At 41.1% G+C, this 19,289-nt stretch overlaps 1 protein-coding gene across 4 annotated transcripts in view; it reads left to right on the top strand.

Annotated features, from left to right (window-relative positions):
- Nucleotides 1-19,289, top strand: part of PCYT1B (phosphate cytidylyltransferase 1B, choline) — a 129,516-nt gene that overhangs the window by 30,122 nt on the left and 80,105 nt on the right. The window lies entirely within an intron of this gene.

Here is a 19,289-nt window from a genome sequence, read left to right as displayed (position 1 = left end):
ATTCGAGTGCTGTGTGCTTTGGTTCACTGTGTTTCTATTTTATAAAATATATCTTCTTAGGGCAGTTTAATATTAACAACTTCTCAGCACCTGAGCCACTTACTGAATGGCATATATATGCCAATGTATACTTTTTTAAAAAGTTAAACCCGGTATTCAAATTTGCATCACACACCTCGACTGGGTAAAGGGAAGGGAGAGAGAGGCAGCATCCAGTTCCAGTTTATGTATCATTTGTCTCTCCTGCCCACTTCTTTTCCTTCCCTTTTTGCCTTTTAACTATTCGGCTCCTTGGTTGCTTCTGTCTGAGAGAGTCAGCAGAGGAAATCAAGAGAAGGAAGAAAGTTGAAATGCTTTGCCCTCTGACTTGTGACATCTCATCCTGGAGGTGACTCTCAAGAACCCTGAAAAAGCTGGCAGTGTCATCCCTCCACCTCCCTGCTGTTTTAGAAATGAGAAAACTGAGGTTCAGAGTGGGTAAGCAACCTGACTTCCCCCCAAATCACGTTGCTTCCAAGGGGTAGAGCTGCAATTTGAACCCAGAGCTCTACACCTGCCAAGTGGAAGATCGTTCTCCTACAACACACTCTGGAGTGAGGCGCATTCCCTTCCCTTCTTTATGCAGGTCTAACTTAAAGTCGGTTTGTGTGTGTAACAGAAGTTGAACTGTGAAAGCAATGGTTTCGATCTACGTTTGATGAAAACTTGCCATGTTGTCCATCATTATCATGGTCCACTGAAATTTTGCTGTTTAAATAGCGGTTGCAGCCAATTTATAAACCCCTACTCAATTTTTAGAATCACCTTTTCCCAGCAAACTTTTGATCACTGTAGGGTATGGTCTCCATTTAGATGTACACTTCAGAGCTTGACCCTCCTTTGCTGATGATTTTATCTGAATAGCTAAGGCACATGTTAACTACTTAATAATGAAACTGATGGAGAGAGTGGCAAGTGAAAAGGTTAAATAGCATTTCTTATGGCTTTTAGTAGTTTCTATCGATCTATTTAGCTTTGCTAATATCTTCACATTTCAAATTGTATAAATTTTTTGTTTCTCCCAGTACCCACCGATATTGCTCAAAATCACTCCTGGGTTACTGGCACTGCACTCATCAGCAGGGTGTGGCCGATGAGTTCCAAAGTTATTTAAAGTTCATGAAAGACTTAAGAGAGCCTTCAGAGGACAGGCTCCTTCTCCCACTTTTTCTCAAACTGGAATTCACATAGTTGAGAGGAAACATGACTCCATAACAAAACATCTTCTTAAAAAAAGATTAGCAATTAGCAAAATGGTTCTCATTGTATTCGTTGAGGCAGGCACTGGCTCCCCATTCTCTGACTTTACCTGGGGATATGGAAAAGGAAATTTCTGGGTATATAAAGGGCCATAAAGCTTTATTGCAAGTACTGAAATGTGAACTGTTGCTAACAACATGGTCTGTTAAGTACAAATTTTATTTAAGTCTCAAGTTGTGTCAAGTGCCCCCTTTTGTAATGAACTGTGCTCTTTTTTTAAGCTTGGCACTCGAAAAGATGTGTGCAGTGGCCCTGTGTCTATGTGCATTTGCCTATATATTTTCAGCGAAGGTTGTCTGTTGTGATCTTGCTTAGCTCAGCCCACAATGATCAAGAACCTACCATGCGCTGAGCTCTGAGCCCTCGAGCAGTTTGTGATCTAGGGATTCTAGAAGAGGCTGACGCATGAACAGATACTTTGCCTGAAGGTTGATAAGGGCACCACGTGCTTAGAGGTGTGTTACCAGGTGCAGTAAGGGCAGAAAGTGTGCTGACCTCTCTGTGAGTCCATGTTTGCTGGCAGAGGTGGAGTAGAAACCGGTCTTGTCATCAGCATATCTCTGGACTCTCATACAGAGCCTGGCATGGCCCTGATGGGATTGAAGTGGGAAGCAGGCGCACATAAATAAGCAGGCTTTGAAGCAGTCTATATTTTAGATCCTTGTAACTAGCAAATTGATACAGATTTTGAGGATGCAGTGCAATCATGTTCAAGGGGACATTTTTCTGCAAGGAATACTTGTAATTTTTCCACCTGCCTTATTCTTCATTGGAAAAAATACAAGGAAGGAAAGGAGTAAATAAGATTAAGTAACATTGATAAAGGAATTAGAAAAGAAATAACAGGTTTTCTGATAAAGCTTATACCTTAGGATGTGATCTAATACCCTTACTACTTAACCATGGTGTTCAGGTTTGATGCTTCTGAGAACTCTTCTTTCCATGGTTATAATGTTTATTCTTGATCTTTGACGTGTTATCCCTTCTTTGCTCTTTACTTGCTTACACATGATGCATGGTGACTCATAAGCTTGACTGTCAAGAAGAGAAACTGAGTGCTCATGGGTGATATGACATCATAGCCCTGCTTGGGGACCCAATTCCTGAGGGATGAAGACACTTTGTGGGCAAGGATGGTGTCCTTATATCTCCCCAACTCTCAGATTGTGCCTAGACAAATATTCTGGGCCAGTAAATACCCCATAAACCCTTTCTGACGTGGCCCAGGTACCCCAAAAGCTGTTTGCTTAAGGATTTGGTTAATGACCTTGGCCAAGTTCTTCTAGGAGTGCCTTGGGCTGTCAGAAGGAAGTTGTAATTCTAGCCTGCAGTGGTCACTTCCATGAAGATGGATGTACTACAGATCAACTGAGAAGGTCTTGGAAACAAACAAACAAAAAAGGCTGGTTCGATATGCCATGGTAGCAGGAGTTCATTTCAGGCTTTACTTCAAAGTGGAGCCGTGCCAAGAGACTGCTGTCTTGCAGAAGGTGCATTATGTCAGTTGGGAGGTAGGATGCTCACTCGCTAATGCTCAAAAAGATGACTGGATTTCCAGAGACATCCGTGGCTTCCTCTACTAGTATCACCATCTATTCAAATACTCAAAGCAACACATATTTTAAGAGGGAGATACTTAGTGTGCTGTGTTGGTGAAAATAAGCATGAGTTTCCTTGGGCATTTACTGTGGTCAACTGGAATTCTGCCCAGGGTTATTATTAGACCTCTTCCTGTTGGTCTTGGTCCAAATGCAACTTCCATTTCTTGCAGATCGATACTAGTCAGGGGTATTGAGCATGGAAGCAGTGAATCAGTTTCTTCCATTTAAGTTTGCTCCTTCACCATCCCTCCAGCCCCCCATTTGCCTCATGCTAAAGTCCTTATGGAAGAAATAAATCTAAGTTGGTAAAAAGATGGGTAGGTTCTTAGTTTCACTTTGGTGTTTGAGCATAAAGAAATGAGAAGGCTGTGTGTGTGTCTTCATTCAGGCAGTGAGGAGGATTTAAAGCATTCAGTGATGCCAGGCTTTAGAAGGTACCTGAGAGAAAACTCGGTCCCCTCTCAATAGGATCCAGATAGCCAGCTTGTTAGCAACTTGCATGTACAGCAATGCATCAGGTGTTGTGGGAAGGAATAAAAGAAGAAATCTATAGCCCTGCCCATGAATATCATTCCCATTTAACAGAAGATAGTAGTTTGTTATGTTGGACGCATACCAGGATGCTGAAATCCCTGGGAAGAGAGGTGAGTTTTTTTGTAAGTTTGACTTCAATTTTAATATGTTGGACTTAACACAGCTTTTAAGCTATATTTTATCCATTAAGCAGAAGTACTTCCCAGGAGAGAAAATTCCCTTAACCTGACCCCCAAGTTGAGACAAGTCCCTGCATTTGAAGAAAAGATGTAACTTGCTAATCCAAAAACATTTTTGGGACATGGAAAGGTTCAGTCTACATGGAAAGGGTCAGTCTACTTTACTGTGTGGGCTTAAGCCAAATCACTTCTCCTCTATGGACCTCAGTTCTTTGGCCAAAACGTTTTATTTTATTTTATTTTATTTTATTTATTTTTAAAAGATTTTATTTATTTATGAGAAACACAGAGAGAGGCAGAAACATAGGCAGAGGGAGAAGAAGCAGGTTCCATGCAAGGAGCCCAATGTGGGACTTGATCCTGGGACTGTAGGATTACGCTCTGGGCCAAAGGCAGAAGCTCAACCACTGAGCCACTCAGGTATCCCCTGGCTAAGACATTTTAAAGGGGAGGGGATCTTAAGTTCCCATGGTTAAGTGGCACACTGCAGCCTCTAGACCAGTGCTGTCAGTAGAAATACATTATAACTTAAAATTTTCTAGTGGCCACGGTTTAAAAAGTTTAAAAAGATGGAATTAATTTTAATGATATATTTTGTTTAGCCTGATATAACCAAAATATTATCATTTCAACATTAATCAATATCAAAGTAATGAATGAAGTGTTTTATATTCTTTTCTTTATACTGTCTGAAATCAGGTGTGTATGTTGTACTCGCAACACATCTAAATTTAGACTAGCCAGTTTTAAGTGCTCAGTAGCCATAGGTGGCTTTAGAAGGAGCTCAGATACCTGTACAGACCTGTGGAGGATGAGCTCTGAGAAGCCAGAGCTTCTCAGATAAATACATTTTGTGTTGCCCAACAGACACATAGACATGTACACGCTTATATTTATTCATAGCAAAGAAACCACTTTATATTTTGCACTCTTAATATTTTCTTTTGCCCTCTTGTGTTTTGGTTAGGAGGCTAACCAAAGGAGGCTAATGAGAATGATCAAGTTTGAAGTTATGGATGGCAGTGGAGAAGGAGAGAACAGAATGCCCATGGGAGGCACTACGGAGGTCAACACCCTAGGGTTTGATAATGAATCTGAGGGTTGGCCAGTATCAAGGAAGACTCCGTTTTCTGGCTCCCTCAAGAGGGTGCCATCACTGAGGTGTGATGGTACCAAGGGAGAGTAGTTTGTTGAGAGTTCTGTTGGGGATGCCACGGAGACTTCTATTTGGAGGCGTCTAGTCAATGTTTGGTTTTGGAACTCAGGAGAGAGTTCTGAGCTGGAGCTGGAGATCTGGGAGAGGTCAGCATGGAGGGGATGGAAGTGAAATTAAATTAGTGAAATTGAGTCATACATTTTCTGGACTAAGAAAATGGTAATGGAAATGGTTAGCTAGCAAGAGTGCTTCAGGATAATCCTACTACAGGGTAATTCTAGAAGATAACTGACCCTGAGCCATACTATCAGGTTCTTAGAAGGGGGAAAAATAGAAGAGCTGTAATTAAAGTTATTAGAAGGCTCCTTATATCTGCCTGTCTCTTTGTGAAATCTGGCTAAATTAATCTCCTTTATCCCAGAATCTTTCCAGAATGGAACCCTGGCGAACACCATATAAAGAGCCAGTAAGAAAAAAAAAAAAGAGCCAATAGAGGAAGGATCATGAAAAGAAGATGGAGAGGCATTTGTCTAATACCTGGGAGATAAGAGGGCCAACAGCAGGATAAGCTCTGTGGTAGGGATGTCCAATAGAACCACATGTAGCAGAGAGATTAAATGAGATAATGAGGAAAAGTCTCCTTTGGATTTAGAAAGAAGAGATCAGTGATGATGTTTCGGTGATGTGATGGGAGCAGAGGCAGATAGCAAGGAATCAAGGAGGCTTTAGAAGGTGGGGGAGTAGAAGCTTGCCTGAGGGGGTAAACAGAATGTGTAGGATCCAAAGGATAAATCGGGATTTAGGGTTGAGAGAGGTTAGCTTTTCTCTCTTCTTTTTTTCCTTCCATGTAGACTTCTTTGCTTCCATTCTTCCTTCCATCCACTCAATGTGCCAAGGCTTTTGGTTGGCTCATTCTTGTAAGATGGTAGTAACTGACACTTAAATATAAATGGCAGAGAGCCAGAGGGAGAAAGTGAAAGTGATAGGGGGAAAATGAGGACGGCAATGAGTGTTGGGCTAGAGACGTTGGGTTCCAGTGAACAAGTGGAAGAATTGGCTTCAGGTAAGAAAATTGACACTTGTTTCACTGTGGTGATGAGGAAGCTGGCAAGGATGTTTTGGATAAGACATTTTAAAGGCGAGGGTATTGAATGTTGAAAGCCTCTCTTATCTGATAGCTTCGCTTCCCTCTGTGAAGGTGGAGGTGAAATTAGTGGCTAGGTTCTTGGCAGGTGCAGAAGTATAATTTGGGGATAGCCTGAGAAGTTGGGTCCAACCCCGGGGTTTTCCTCTCCAGCGGCCTCCAGGCTAGGGGTAGGGGTGGGGCTGGGGAAGCGTGGGAAGGCTGAAGGGTTCCTGGTGAGATGTGGTTCTGGTAAGAGGGAATGGATCTGTTCCCTTAGGGCTTCTGGGGCTCCACACCAACCCCCAAGATCAGGGAAGATCTAGATTGGGGGTCTGGGCGGGGGGAACTGGGCTGGCCCACAGAGGGGCTGGGGCCAGGCCTCGTGCTCACTGGAGCCCACAGTCTCATTCCGACTTGAGTTTTGCCATTTAATTACTCTGTGGGCTTAAGTCAATCCCTTCTCTCTGGACCTCGATTCTGACCCCCACGGTGGGCTGGATAGAGGATCTTTTGCAGCTCTAAGCTGGTGATTCTAGCTCCCCTAGCCATGGGAGATGCTCCACCCTGGTGTGTTCTATTTGATCTCATGCTGCTGTCACAAACCAGGGCTACCCCACTTCTCCCCTCCTTTGGGTCTTATCCATTTGTGATAAAAACAGGCTGAATGATCTTATGGCCAGACACATTGGCTAAATCCGAATAACATATGTTTGTAAAATAGTCTGAAACTTTACATTAGGTTGTACAAACCTGTTGTCTTCCACTTTATGCTTCTTCAGAAAACTTGAAGTTGTTCTGAATCCTGCTGAGCATTCTAGTCATTGTCCAAAGAAACCTAGGTTGAATCTCTCTCTCTCTCTCTCTCTCTCTCTCTTTTTTTTTTTTTTTTTGGTTGAATCTCTTCTTAATGCCAGTAATAACCTCCTGATTTATTTCATAATACTGAAGTTTGAAATACTGGGTTTTCTTTGAGGCACAACAGTATGGCATTGAGCTCTAGGGGCCTTCTCTAGCTGATGCTACTAGCCACTTACTCTTAACGCTTTGGTTTAAAGTCCAACAGTGGGTCTGGCTATAGGCTTGAAACTCTTGAGTCTTTCACTCCTGCCCACACAAAGCGTCTTGGTGCCCCTTGGTGAAAAAAAATGTAGAAAAAGATTTATTCCATCACTGGGGGTGGGAAGAAAAGGAGAAAGCAAGGAAGGTAGGAACAAACCAACTCATTGCAAGCTAGGACTATTTTCTTCCAATAATCTCCCAGGTAACAGCCTCTACCTTGCTAGGATCTGATTACCCGTTGCTGGCCTCAGACCATAGCATTATTGTTTTAACATTCTTACCTTCCTCTTTATCCCAGCATGAGACAGGTTGTATGGGAGGCTGGGGAAGCTGACCCTGCTTGGGGATAAAGAGACAGTTGAATGCTCAACAATCCTGAAGGCACACTTGAAAACACAGGGATTAGAAACTAAACCCACAAGCGCTGTACGCCTGTGTCATAACGTGCAGGGCCACACAGGGCTGGCCCATTGAGCTGGATTCATTTTCATATCCTCTCTTCCCTCTCGCCCGAGTCTTTGACTTGATGTTTTTGTTTTCCACTTAGTAATTCATGCACGTTGAACCTGACATCAGTGTAAAAGGATGCCAATGGCTGTTTAAACTGGCATTTAGGAAGAATAACAACAGTAATAATGGGTTAATAGAAGTGTCGTGAATGATGTTGAAAGCCTGTCCCTGGTACATGCATCTGTGCTTCATCTCTAGTGTGCCTGATATTGACCAGAGACACAGCCACATGATACCAAATTCCATCATACCTCACATTGTTTTGTTAAAAGGGAATTCTTCTATACTGGGCTTAAGACTAGGGGTCCCACTAATTATCCTCTGTGGGCAAATGGGGGAAGAGTGCACACTGTGTTAGGCACTGGTGCTGGTGCCTCCTATGTGTTACCTCCTCTAACCAGGCTGCAGACCTGTGAAATAAGAATTACTATTCCCTGTGTTATAGATAAGGAAAACAAGAATTAAGTAATTCCCCAAAGATCAAGTACTAACTGGTAAAGCTGGGATTTTTTTTAAAGATTTTATTTATTTATTCATGAGAGACATGGAGCTAGAGAGGCAGAGACATAGGCAGAGGGAGAAGTAGGGTCCTCGAGGGGAGCCCGATGCAGAACTTGATCCCTAGACCAAGATCACACCCTGAGCTGAAGGCCAGGCGCTCAACATCTGAGCCACCCAGGCATCCCAAAGCTGGGATTTAAAATGAGTTGGGTCTGACTTCTAAAGCCCCCTATTTCCACTATGCCCAGTTGCCCAACATCAGCGAGTGGAGAATCACCTGCTCATGCTTTCAGGGGAGTTGGAAGCAAGGTGTTTTTGTGTGCACTTTGAGAAATGCTGTATTTAGCTCTCCCATGTCACATTGTCTGCCTTTGGGACCAGGAATGGAAACAATTTCGATGTCTAGGCTCTTGTTAGTAAATTTAGAAATTCAAAGTAAATATTTTTGACCTGGCAAGTCTTCTCTTATGAGATTCGTACGTACGTATGGCTACAAAGGATGAGTATTAGGATGGTCTTAGCAGCATTATTCATACTAACTCCAACTGGAAGCTACCCAAATCCCCAGCAGAAGTAGAATGGATAAATTGCTGTATGTTCACACAATGAAGTGCTACACAGCAATGAGAAAGAAGCATCTACAATCACCTGCAAAAATATGAGTAAATCTCACAAACATAATATTGAATGAGAGAAGTCAGACACAAAAGAATATACACTACATGATTCTATTTCTATTAAATATTTTAAAAAATAGGCACACCAATCTGAGTTTAGAAGTCAGGATAGCAGAAGGAGCACAGGATGGATGCTGGCAGTGGTTGGTTACTGGATCTGGGTGCTGCATATGCTCATTTTGTGAAAGTTCAGAGTTAATACCCTTAGGATATGTTCACGTTTCTGTATGTGCATTGTTCTTTAATACAAAGTTGAAAGATGTTCTGACCTCAGTAATGGAGAGAGGGTAACACTCTACAACAGATTGCCCATTCCCAAACAATTCCTGTGACCTCACAGATTATGTTCTAAGGAATGGTATCAATTCCTTTTTTCTTTAAGATTTTATTTACTTATTAATGAGAGACCGAGAGAGAGAAAGAGGCAGAGACACAGGCAGAGGGAGAAGCAGGCTCCATGCAGGGAGCCCGATGTGGGACTCGATCCCGGGATTCCAGGATTCACGCCCCGAGCTGAAGGCAGACGCTTTAACTGCTGAGCCACCCAAGCGTCCCGGAATGGTATCCATTCCTACCTCAAATTACAGCTCTTGGCCCTTAACAGAGCTTCACTGTGCTCGAGGGGTCAGCACCCAGCCCCAAAGAGAGCATAGGTAAAGCCCTTGAACTTCTAGGATAGGTCTAACCCTAATCAGGTTATTTGTGAATTAAAAGCCATGATGCCCAATCTGTATGTGTTTTATAACAATGACCAGGCCCCACAGCACATTTCCAGACTCAGAAGGAAGTGGATGGAACTGGTTAGCTAGCAGGAGTATCTCCAGATAATGCTGCTATAGGGCAGATTCTAGTAAATGACTGACTCTGAACCATCCTATGAGGGTTTTTTTTTTTTTTTTTAAGGGAAGAGAAACTAGGAGAGCTGTAATTAAAGCTAAAGGAATCCTCCCTGTATCTGCCACATCTGTAAGAGATCTGGCCAAATGAATCTACATTACCCCATAGTCTTCCAGGATAGAATCCTAAGAAACAAAATTTAGAGATCCAATAGAGAAAGGGTATTGAAAAGAAGACAGATCTAGCCCGGGTGGCTCAGCGGTTTAGCGCTGCCTGCATCCCGGGGTGTGATCCTGGAGACCTGGGATCGAGTCCCGCGTCAGGCTCCCTGCGTGGAGCCTGCTTCTGTCTCTGCCATTCTCTCTCTCTCTCTCTCTCTCTCTCTCTCTCTCTCTGTGTGTCTCTCATGAATAAATAAATAAAATCTTTAAAAAAAAAGCGGTATTTCTCAAATTGGTGGGAGTCTGGGGTCTCACAGCAATGCAGCTGCTTCATTGGTAGTTAAATTTACCCTTTTTTCTGAAAAATACTGTTTTTATTAAAGAAGTCATCCACTTTGCACAATCAATTTTCTTTGGAATATCTTTCTTTGGAAAACATTCTTTGGAACATCCTTCCTTTAGTGGCTCAGGGGAAAAAAAGGGTTTTATTATTGAAATAGAATCTAGCAAATACCTCAGGCTGCAACATGTTAGAAATATCTGTACTTCCATCCAACTGTATGGCAAACCTCCCACACTGCATAATTTGTTCTAATGCTTGTTTCTCCCAGTCTGCAGCAATGTTTTCTGTATGTCTTCTAAATAGATTTGACTGACAAAGGAATGCATTTTAGTTTGACATCACTTTTTTTCCCTTCATACTAGAGCAGCCAGTTTTACTGTGGCATGAAAAGCATCTGTTTCTGCGGTGGTATGAGACTTTTGGTTTTTCTTTATTGAATTATGGAAATTTGAAAAAGGCTTTTCACATTTGTCATCGCGTGCCATGGTGTTTTGCAAAGGACTGGACTGAGTATCACATCTTGAAACATTGCTGAAAAAAATCATAGAGGTTGGTCTTCATGTTCTGGATGCTTTGCTTTTCAGTATGATCGGTAACTACTGCAGCTCCATATGATCATTACCTGAAATCTCAAGGTAAAATAGACACTCCAGGTGAAATTTAATGCTAATGGTAGCAGATATTTGAAATAGCCCTCTTTGTGTTAATTGTCTACTCAGCTGTCTTCCTGTGGATCTGACTGGAACTTCATTGTTGACACCTGGTGATGTGGCTGATGGACGACTTCTGCAAGGAGTAGAAGGGTCAGCTCTGCCACATTCTTGTCATTTGCCTGCGCTTATATGATTTCTACTTTCGTATTTCATTGTGGGAAATGCTTTAAGCCGCTTGATCTTATGAGCACTGGTTTAGTTAAAACTGTGTAATAGAATCAGTAATGCTTCTTGTTTTTTAACCTGAAAAATAAATCTAAGCACAAGTGTTGCTCTCTAATGGACTATCTTGCCCATCCCACATTAGGAACCCCTGGTCTCGATATTCTAGATCTTGCCCTTGGATCCAACAGTGAGGGAGAGGACATATTCAGACTGCATGTTTGGCCTCTTATAGACATGCTCTTTTAAGCTGCTTTTTGGTTCTGAAGCTCTGCCTTGCATGGAGGGTGCTGCAGAGACAAACATAAGAAACAGGTGGTCTTGGGGATCCCTGGGTGGCTCAATGGTTTGGCACCTGCCTTTGGCCCAGGGCATGATCCTGGAGACCCGGGATCGAGTCCCACATCGGGCTCCCTGCGTGGAGCCTGCTTCTCCCTCTGCCTGTGTCTCTGCCTCTCTCTCTGTCTCTCATGAATAAATAAATAAAATCTTAAAAAAAAAAAAACAGGTGGTCTTGGGGCACCTGGGTGGCTCAGTCAGTTAAGCGTCTGCCTTTGGCTCAGATCATGATCCCAGGGTCCTGGGAGCAAGCCTCTGCATTGGGCTTCCTGCACAGTGAGGAACCTGCTTCTCCCTCTTCTCCCCCATTTTTTGTGTTTTCTTTTTCTCTCTCTCAAATCTAAAAAAAAAAAAAAAAGGTTTGTGTTTATGAAGGCATTGTTGTTGAGTATGTTGGTTCCAACACAGGGCATAACTCAGCATGCCTCTTATGGCAGCACCACTGGAGGAATTTCTATAAAATTCGGCATCGGGAAATGCTGTGCTTCCCTTCAGTAGCTATTTTGTTTTTCACTTACAGACAATATTAACTTTGTCTTTCTCCTTGCTTGGACTGCTGAGAGCTTAAAGTCATTTTTGTGACCCGCCCAAAGTGTAGAGAATCAGGATAGGTATTTGTGCATGCTTACTTTGCTTCTGACCTTTGTTGAAACCCATATTTCCTCCCTCAGCCCAGATCTTGCAACTATTAAATTTTCAAAGTTTATTATTTTTTGAAGTCACCTCAAGTCCTTTGGGGAAGGAGATGGGATATGAATAAGATAGAAGCTTGTTACTGATGTTCAGTATAAACTCTTTAAGCTCAGTGGCCAAAGAAAAATTTATTTAGGGTATGGAATTTTTAAATATCTAGGTTAAAAATGATTACTTTCTATTGCCAGTAGCATTTATGCATTTCATGAATCTAAGGTTCCATTCATTAGGAGTCCCATTGCAGAGATGTTACAATGTCAGGAAATTGCCGATACTGATTTTAAGACATTTCTTGTAAGACCCCTTCCTAATCTTGGAGATGTTAAAATATGGGGGGAAACATACATTCTAGAATAAGTATTATTAGAATAGTTTTATTTAGTACAGTTTTATTTAGTTTAGAATAGTATTATTTACAGTACATTTCAGAAGGTGGCACATGGGTGTGAGGGGGTTATTGCTTATGGGTGATCACTGCTTTAAGGAAGCCAGTATCCCTAGGGCGTAATAAAATTTCTGATCTCTGGTCACTGGAAGGGCAGTAATCACTAGCCTGGCCTCAATGGAGGTGTTCACATATTGGTTTAAAAGTGGGCTGCTTATGAGGGAACTCTAGATATAGTTGGAAAATGTATATTTTTCAAAATATTTAAGACAATCTTTAAAACTGTGCTATACTTTTGCTTTTAACTAATTTCAAAATATTTATTTTCAACAATAGAAAAATGAATCAGGGACAGATTATTCTCAGAAGAAAATACAAATGGCTAATAAACATTTGAAAAATGTTCAATCTTTTTTGTAATCAAAATAATGCAAATTGAAACAGCGTGATGCCATTTTTGGTCTATAAAATTGGCAAAGATAATACTCAGAGCCAGTGAGATGGCAGCAAGCTAGGTGCTTTCATACATTGTAATATGAGTATAAATGAGACAGCTTTTGTAGAAGCTAATTTACCAATACATGTTAAAATGTTCTACAAATGTTTATCTTTAAAATGTTCATACCCCTGGTCTAAGTAATTCAGCTCCTAGGCATCTATCCTAAGGAAATAATCAGAGGTTCAGAACTATGTTTAGAATGTTATTTATATTAGTAAAATATAAACAGCTTAATATTCAACAACAGAGATATTTAAATAAATTATGGTTTTTCTATTCAGTAGAATGCCTTATAGCTATCAAAATTAGTGAGAGTTAAATGGGAAATAATTTGTACCTTCTGCTCATTTTCCTGTGTATCTAAAACTTCTTTAAAAAATAGTCTATTGAAAATAACAGTGAGGTGGATTTAGAGAAGTCTGGACTCCTGAGAGGGTGGGGCATATCATAAAGTGGCCACGCGGGTGCAGTTGAGCAGCTTGAGTCTCATCATACACCCTACTGGAGCCTGATATCATTAGTGTTGGGTGGACCAAGCCTGGGGGAGGCTGCTCAGCATAGTGGCCAACCAGTTACCCAGAACCTTTGGAAAAAGAAATGACTTTATCGAAAGGGCTATTCTTCAAATTTATCTTACCACTCAATTTAACTATGGCCTATTCTGTCTCATTTGGAGGTACCTACCAATCTCTCCTCTCAGGACCTGCACCAACCAGTGCTTGCCTCCAGGCCAACTAGAGTGTCTACCTTTATGACTCACCTTCTTTCACCTACATCATAGTTCGTGGTGCCCCTTTCTTTCAAAATAGAAAAATGAACAGATAAATTAGGTGTTCCTGTTTCTCTTCTGTCTTTTTAATTTTAACATCCTATCTCTGGGATATGATGCCCCTGCTTTTCATTATCTTGCCTAAAAGAATCATGCTTGAATAGTTGAGTCTCTGGGCTTGAGAAAAAGCGGGTATGGAACCACCTGATAACACCCTTGAAAATAGTGAGGTTGAAGACTAGATGATATAATAACCCGGCCATACTGAGAAAACACTGTCCATGTAGTTAAGATCCTGAAGTTGTTAATATGTATGCATAACATATCAGAAAGCCCTAAAAGAAATACAGAAAATGTTAACAATGGTTATATTTGGGAAGTAGACTTATTGGTGAATTTTGCTTTCCTTGATTTTTCCCAAGTTTTCCGTAGTATATATCATGATGATAAGAAAAAGGTAGGAAACACTGGTAATTATATTTCGTATGCAGCTTAATCTTTATCAATAATTGTTATCTATAATTCCCTTGCCAGTTCTTTATCAGCAATTTTTCTCTCTTCAGTGACTCTAAATTCCTCCATTCAACAAATGTTTATCCAGAACTTTGTCAGGTACTGCCCTAGGAACTAGGGATAGAGCAATGCATAGGACAGACCAAGTCCCCGTTTTCTTAGAGCTGCCAGTAGTCAGAGGAGATTGGCCATAAATATACAATGTCTCCCCATTAGACAACCAGAACCTTGCCTCAGCCTACACTCATGCCCCGAGCTCAATGAATGGATGCAGTCTAGTGGCTTTGAATATCATTTATATTCCTAGGGTTTTTTTTTTTAACCTGTTATGCTATAGTTCTCTGTCCCCAACTCCAGACTTGTAAATCCAACCACCTACCTGATAGCTCCACTGGGAGATCTAATAGGTATGTCAAACCAAATGTGTGAGAATGGAATTCTCAATTTCCCCGTCCTGTCCCTCCCACCCTCAAACCTACTCTGCCAGTGTCTTCCCCATGTTAGAGAATGGCAGCGCCATCTTTATAGTTCTTCAGGCCAGTAACTTTGGAGTTACTTTGCTTCCTCTAATTCTCTTATGCTCTACATTCAATCCATTTCAAATTTTATTTATTCAAAATCTATCCAGAATCCGACTACTTCTCACCACCTCCCCTGCTATCACCCTGGTCCCAGCCACCATCTACCTACTCTTGACTGATGATTATACCAGTTATCTTAGTGGTTTTCTTGGTTCTGCCTTTGACCTTTGAGAGTTGAGCCTTAACATAGCAGCCAGGTGGTCCTGTTCAGACTCAGATTATATTCCTTCTTGTTCAGAACAGCATCCTAAAAACCCCATACCATTGGATGTCTCTGATCTCCTTTGTACCTCACCTCTCTGGCTGTATCTCTTACTACTTTTTGTTCACTTCGTCCAGGCACATCACCCTTCTTGTTATTCCTGGAAGAAGCTGGGCATGCTAGTGCCTCAGGGCCTTTGCACTTGATTTTTCTTCTGCTTGGAGTGTTCTTTCTCTGCATGGCTCAATTGGTCCTTTATATCTGACACATATATCAACTCCCTTGGCTGGCCTATTTATAGATAAACCCCTGGTGGTTTAGCCCTGCCTTCAGCCCAGGGCGTGATCCCAAAGACCCAGGATCGAGTCCGAGGTCCGGTTCCCTGCATGGAGCCTACTTCTCCCTCTGTGTCTCTGCCTCTCTGTGTCTCTGATGAATGAATGAATGAATGAATGAATGAATGAATAAAATAATTTTTTAAAGATTTTGATCCCAGGATTATGCCCTGAGCCAAAGGCAGATGCTCAACCACTGAGTCACCCAGGTGTTCCAAACCCCCTACATTCTTTATCCCCCTTCCTTGCTTTATTTTTTTTTCTAAGCATTATCACCTTTTAACATATTAGGCATTTCACGTTCTTTTATGTTGTTTATTATCTTTAAGGATCACAAAGGCAGGGTTCTTCAGGTCTTTTTTTTGGTTCCCTGGTGTATCCTCAGAACCTAAAACTAGTGCCTGGCATACAGCAAGCCCTCAAGTAGTGTTTGTTGGATGTTGGAAGCATGAATAGAGGGTAGACAATTTAAATTGTTTTTAAAAGCTCAGATGAGTTTTAAATGTTCCATATACCTGAGAATAATATCATTTAACAGTTAGTTTATAAATTATAGTTGTTGTTTTTTTTTTAAAGTACTCCTGTTTTTCTGTTAGACACCTTTCCCTGACATTTGGAACACTTGATCCTGGATTAAATTTCCTGCATCTCTGAATTCCCAAGATAGGAAATATTTCTTTAAATCTATTTTAAAATTAGATAAATTATATGAATGTGTTCTCATGTAAAAATAAAACAATAACAGACATAAATGGAGTAAATGATGAAAACATCTTTTTCATCTCTTCTCCCAATGTGATCTTTTTCCCCAGGGGTAACCCCAGTTAATTTGTCGTATCTCCTTCTAGGCCAGTGCCATCCAATAGAACTTTCTGTGATGATAGGAGTATTTTATATCTGTGCTAATATAGTAGCAGCCGCTAGCTACATTTGATTATTGAGCACTTAAAATGTGGCTAGAATGACTGAGAAATGGAGTTTGTAATTATATTTCATTAATTTCATGAAATAAAATTTGAATTTAAAGAGGCACATGTAGCTAATGGCTATCCTACTAGGCAGCACAGTTCTAAACTATTTCTACAGTTACCTATTTCTCTCTCTCTCTTTAATCATACATGATATCCTACTATATAACCTGTATACATATTATACATCGTGCTTTGTCACTAGCAAAATTGTTCTAAAAATTGTTCCTCATCTGTGTGTATGTATCTTACTGTTTTTAATGGTGCCTATTACTTCATAATCTGTGCCTACCATACTTAGCTAGATGAAAAATAGATATTTCTTGGTGCTGAGCCATGTGCTAGGCATCCTTTTTCTCCACTCCACTGGCATCTGTCAAGGCTTTGCAGCAGCTGCCTAATCTGAGATTCCGCATAATCACTGACACAGTCCAAGAATCTAGTGATTTACATATGTTAGGCCCTATGGTCAAGTATAAAATCTACTCTTTCTTCCCTGTCTTCAGAAGATGAACATATTCTAATCTCAAATAAAATCCTGCCTTAAAAACTATGTTCAGCAGCTGGTAAATACAAAACTAACAGAATGAGACGGAGGGCTGCGATTTTGTGATGTCTTTTTCTAATTCTGATTTTGCAGTTCTGAAGCTGGTGATTCCTGAGGCAAAAGGCCTAAATGGGAGAAATAGATTCTTTCTGAAGTCCTGTCTCTGTCTCTTTTGCAAATTCTGATAGAAATACCATAATGTTGCCATAAAATTCCTTCCTACTGGAGGACATTCTTGAGATGGTTATGACTTTATTAACTATGGGTAATTCATTTTTCAATTGATCTCTGTGCTTCTAACATGCCTCATCAACATTTGCTAGTTAACGTTTATTGAGCCTGGCAGCCATACTATTATATATACTCTATCATTCAAGGCCCTGTAGAGAGACAGACAGCTCACTCTTAATGGGAGATATGAAAAAGTGTTTAATGAAAGGGACTATTTACAAGAGTGTGGGCAGAGCTTCAGGAAACCTCAAGGGATAGTATGCACCCTAGGCCTGGGTATGTTAGGGGTTGTCACTCCTAGGCTTGAAGGGGTAAGGGGAGACCGTGATTACCAGAACTTTGCAGAGTGCTCTATAAAGAGGGGACTCTCAACAAAAGCTGTGGATTTTGGTAAGAGGACAGAAAAAACATACTGCTTCCTAGCGGGAAGGAAGCCATGGGGAAAGGTATCCTGAGCTCCCTCTTGTTCTGCCCTCCAGTGTTTTTGCATACTTCTCATTGACCCCACCCAATATGAAGCAGAAAGGCCCTGGAGCCCATTGGTGGTGCAGCGCATACAGGAAGCCGTACAGAGAAGAGAAGGGTAGGAAGAAAGTAGATTCTGGAGAAGTAGAAGGAAAATACTACTCATACATCATTTCATTTAGTCCTTACATCAGCTTCAAGAGGTAGATCATTTTATTAAGTCCCTTTTATAGGTGAGGATGCTGAAGGTTAGAGAGGTTAAGGACAAGCAATTTCTTTTTAAAGATTTATTTATTTATTTGACAGAGAGAATAGGAGTGCATGAGCGGGGGTCGGGGGGGCAGAGGGAGAGGGAGAAGGAGAGGAGCAGACTCCCTGCTGAGGGCAGAGCCCAGGATGGGGGCTCAATCCCACTATCTTGAGATCATGACATGAGCTTGAAATCAAGAGTCTGCCACTTCACCCATTGAGCCACCCAGTTGCCCCAGGACCAGCAGTTTTTTTGTTTGTTTGTTTGTTTGTTTGTTTTTAAGGACCAGCAGTTTTTAAGAGTCCACCACTTCACCTATTGAGCCACCCAGTTGCCCCAGGACCAGCAGTTTTCAAAAAATCAAATGGATATTAAATAATGGAGCTAAGATTTGAACTCAGGCCTATCTGGGTGGATTGTCCTATTGCAGGTAAGAAGAGCTTAGCATAAACAAGCAATTCTGCAGTTGGCTGTCACCATCAGCAGTACTATGCTACATTCTGATTGGTTGATTAGTTTGCTGTCTGATTGGTGCAGTTGTACAATTGACGCACATTATGTAAGTACAGGTTCTATTGAGAATTTTTTCACTCAACTGATGTTTGTGTATTTTATGTAATGTCTAATAATAGCTTTTTAAAAATTATTTATTTATTTTAAGCAATCTCTACACCCATTATGGGGCATGAACTCATGACCCTGAGATCAAGAGTTGCTTGCTCTTCCAACTGAGCCACCCAAGCACCCCATGTAATGTCTAATAGCTTTTAAGTAAATATTTGACAGTGTCTAATTGAACACATTCTGCAAATGAAATGCCCAATATCTAAAGTCTTTCCCTGTAAAAAGCATGATGGGAGGGGCACCTGGGTGGCTCAGTGGGTTAAGCAGTGGACTCTTGATTTCAGCTCAGGTCATGATCTGGGGTCCTGAGATTGCACCCTGTGTCAGGCTCCACGCTCACTGGGGAGCCTGCTTGAGATTCTCTCCTATGCCCCCACTCACCCTCACACACTTGCTTTCAAATAAATAAATCTTTTTTTTAAAAAAGCATGGTGAGAATGTGGCTTTGGTATGATACAATATAGTTTACATTACCAGAACCTATATGATGAATAGGCAACATAATCACATGCAATGACTAGGTGTTCTGAAATCCTAAATCAGGTAGAAAGAAGTTTAATTGCAGTCTAGCTCTAAGTCTGTGGTCTGGCAAGGTCCTTGCACATATGAGGTTCAGGGCACAGGGCCAGGGCTTCTTAACCCTTTAAAATCCTGTCTTTTCTGCTAAACATAAAAATTTCATGTGACTCCCCAGCCCTGAATTTAGAATATGGCTACGTAGGGGGCATAGTCTATCCTCTTACAATGTCTACCAGTTCAGAAGCTTAATTTCTATGTATGTTAAAAAAAGGTAGGGCTTTTTTTTTTCTGGATATGAAATTCCTGAAAATTGAATATGCCTTTTCAAACTAATACCTCCTATTCTAAAAGGGCCACCCTTCACCTTTGAGGATTTCTGCCCCAGAACAAGTTCTGTTCCTTTCCTTATTTCTCTTCTACTTATGTACCCTCCAAACATCTAGCATCATATGAAATACATAGCAGATGTTCGTAAACATTTAACAATGTGACCCGGCTGGTGTGGGATCTA

Source organism: Vulpes vulpes, chromosome X (genome assembly GCF_048418805.1).
Source record: "Vulpes vulpes isolate BD-2025 chromosome X, VulVul3, whole genome shotgun sequence".
In the NCBI taxonomy this organism is placed as follows: Eukaryota; Metazoa; Chordata; class Mammalia; order Carnivora; family Canidae; genus Vulpes; species Vulpes vulpes.
The sequence above is the reverse complement of the archived record's forward strand: the minus strand, read 5'-3'. Positions and strand labels throughout refer to the sequence as shown.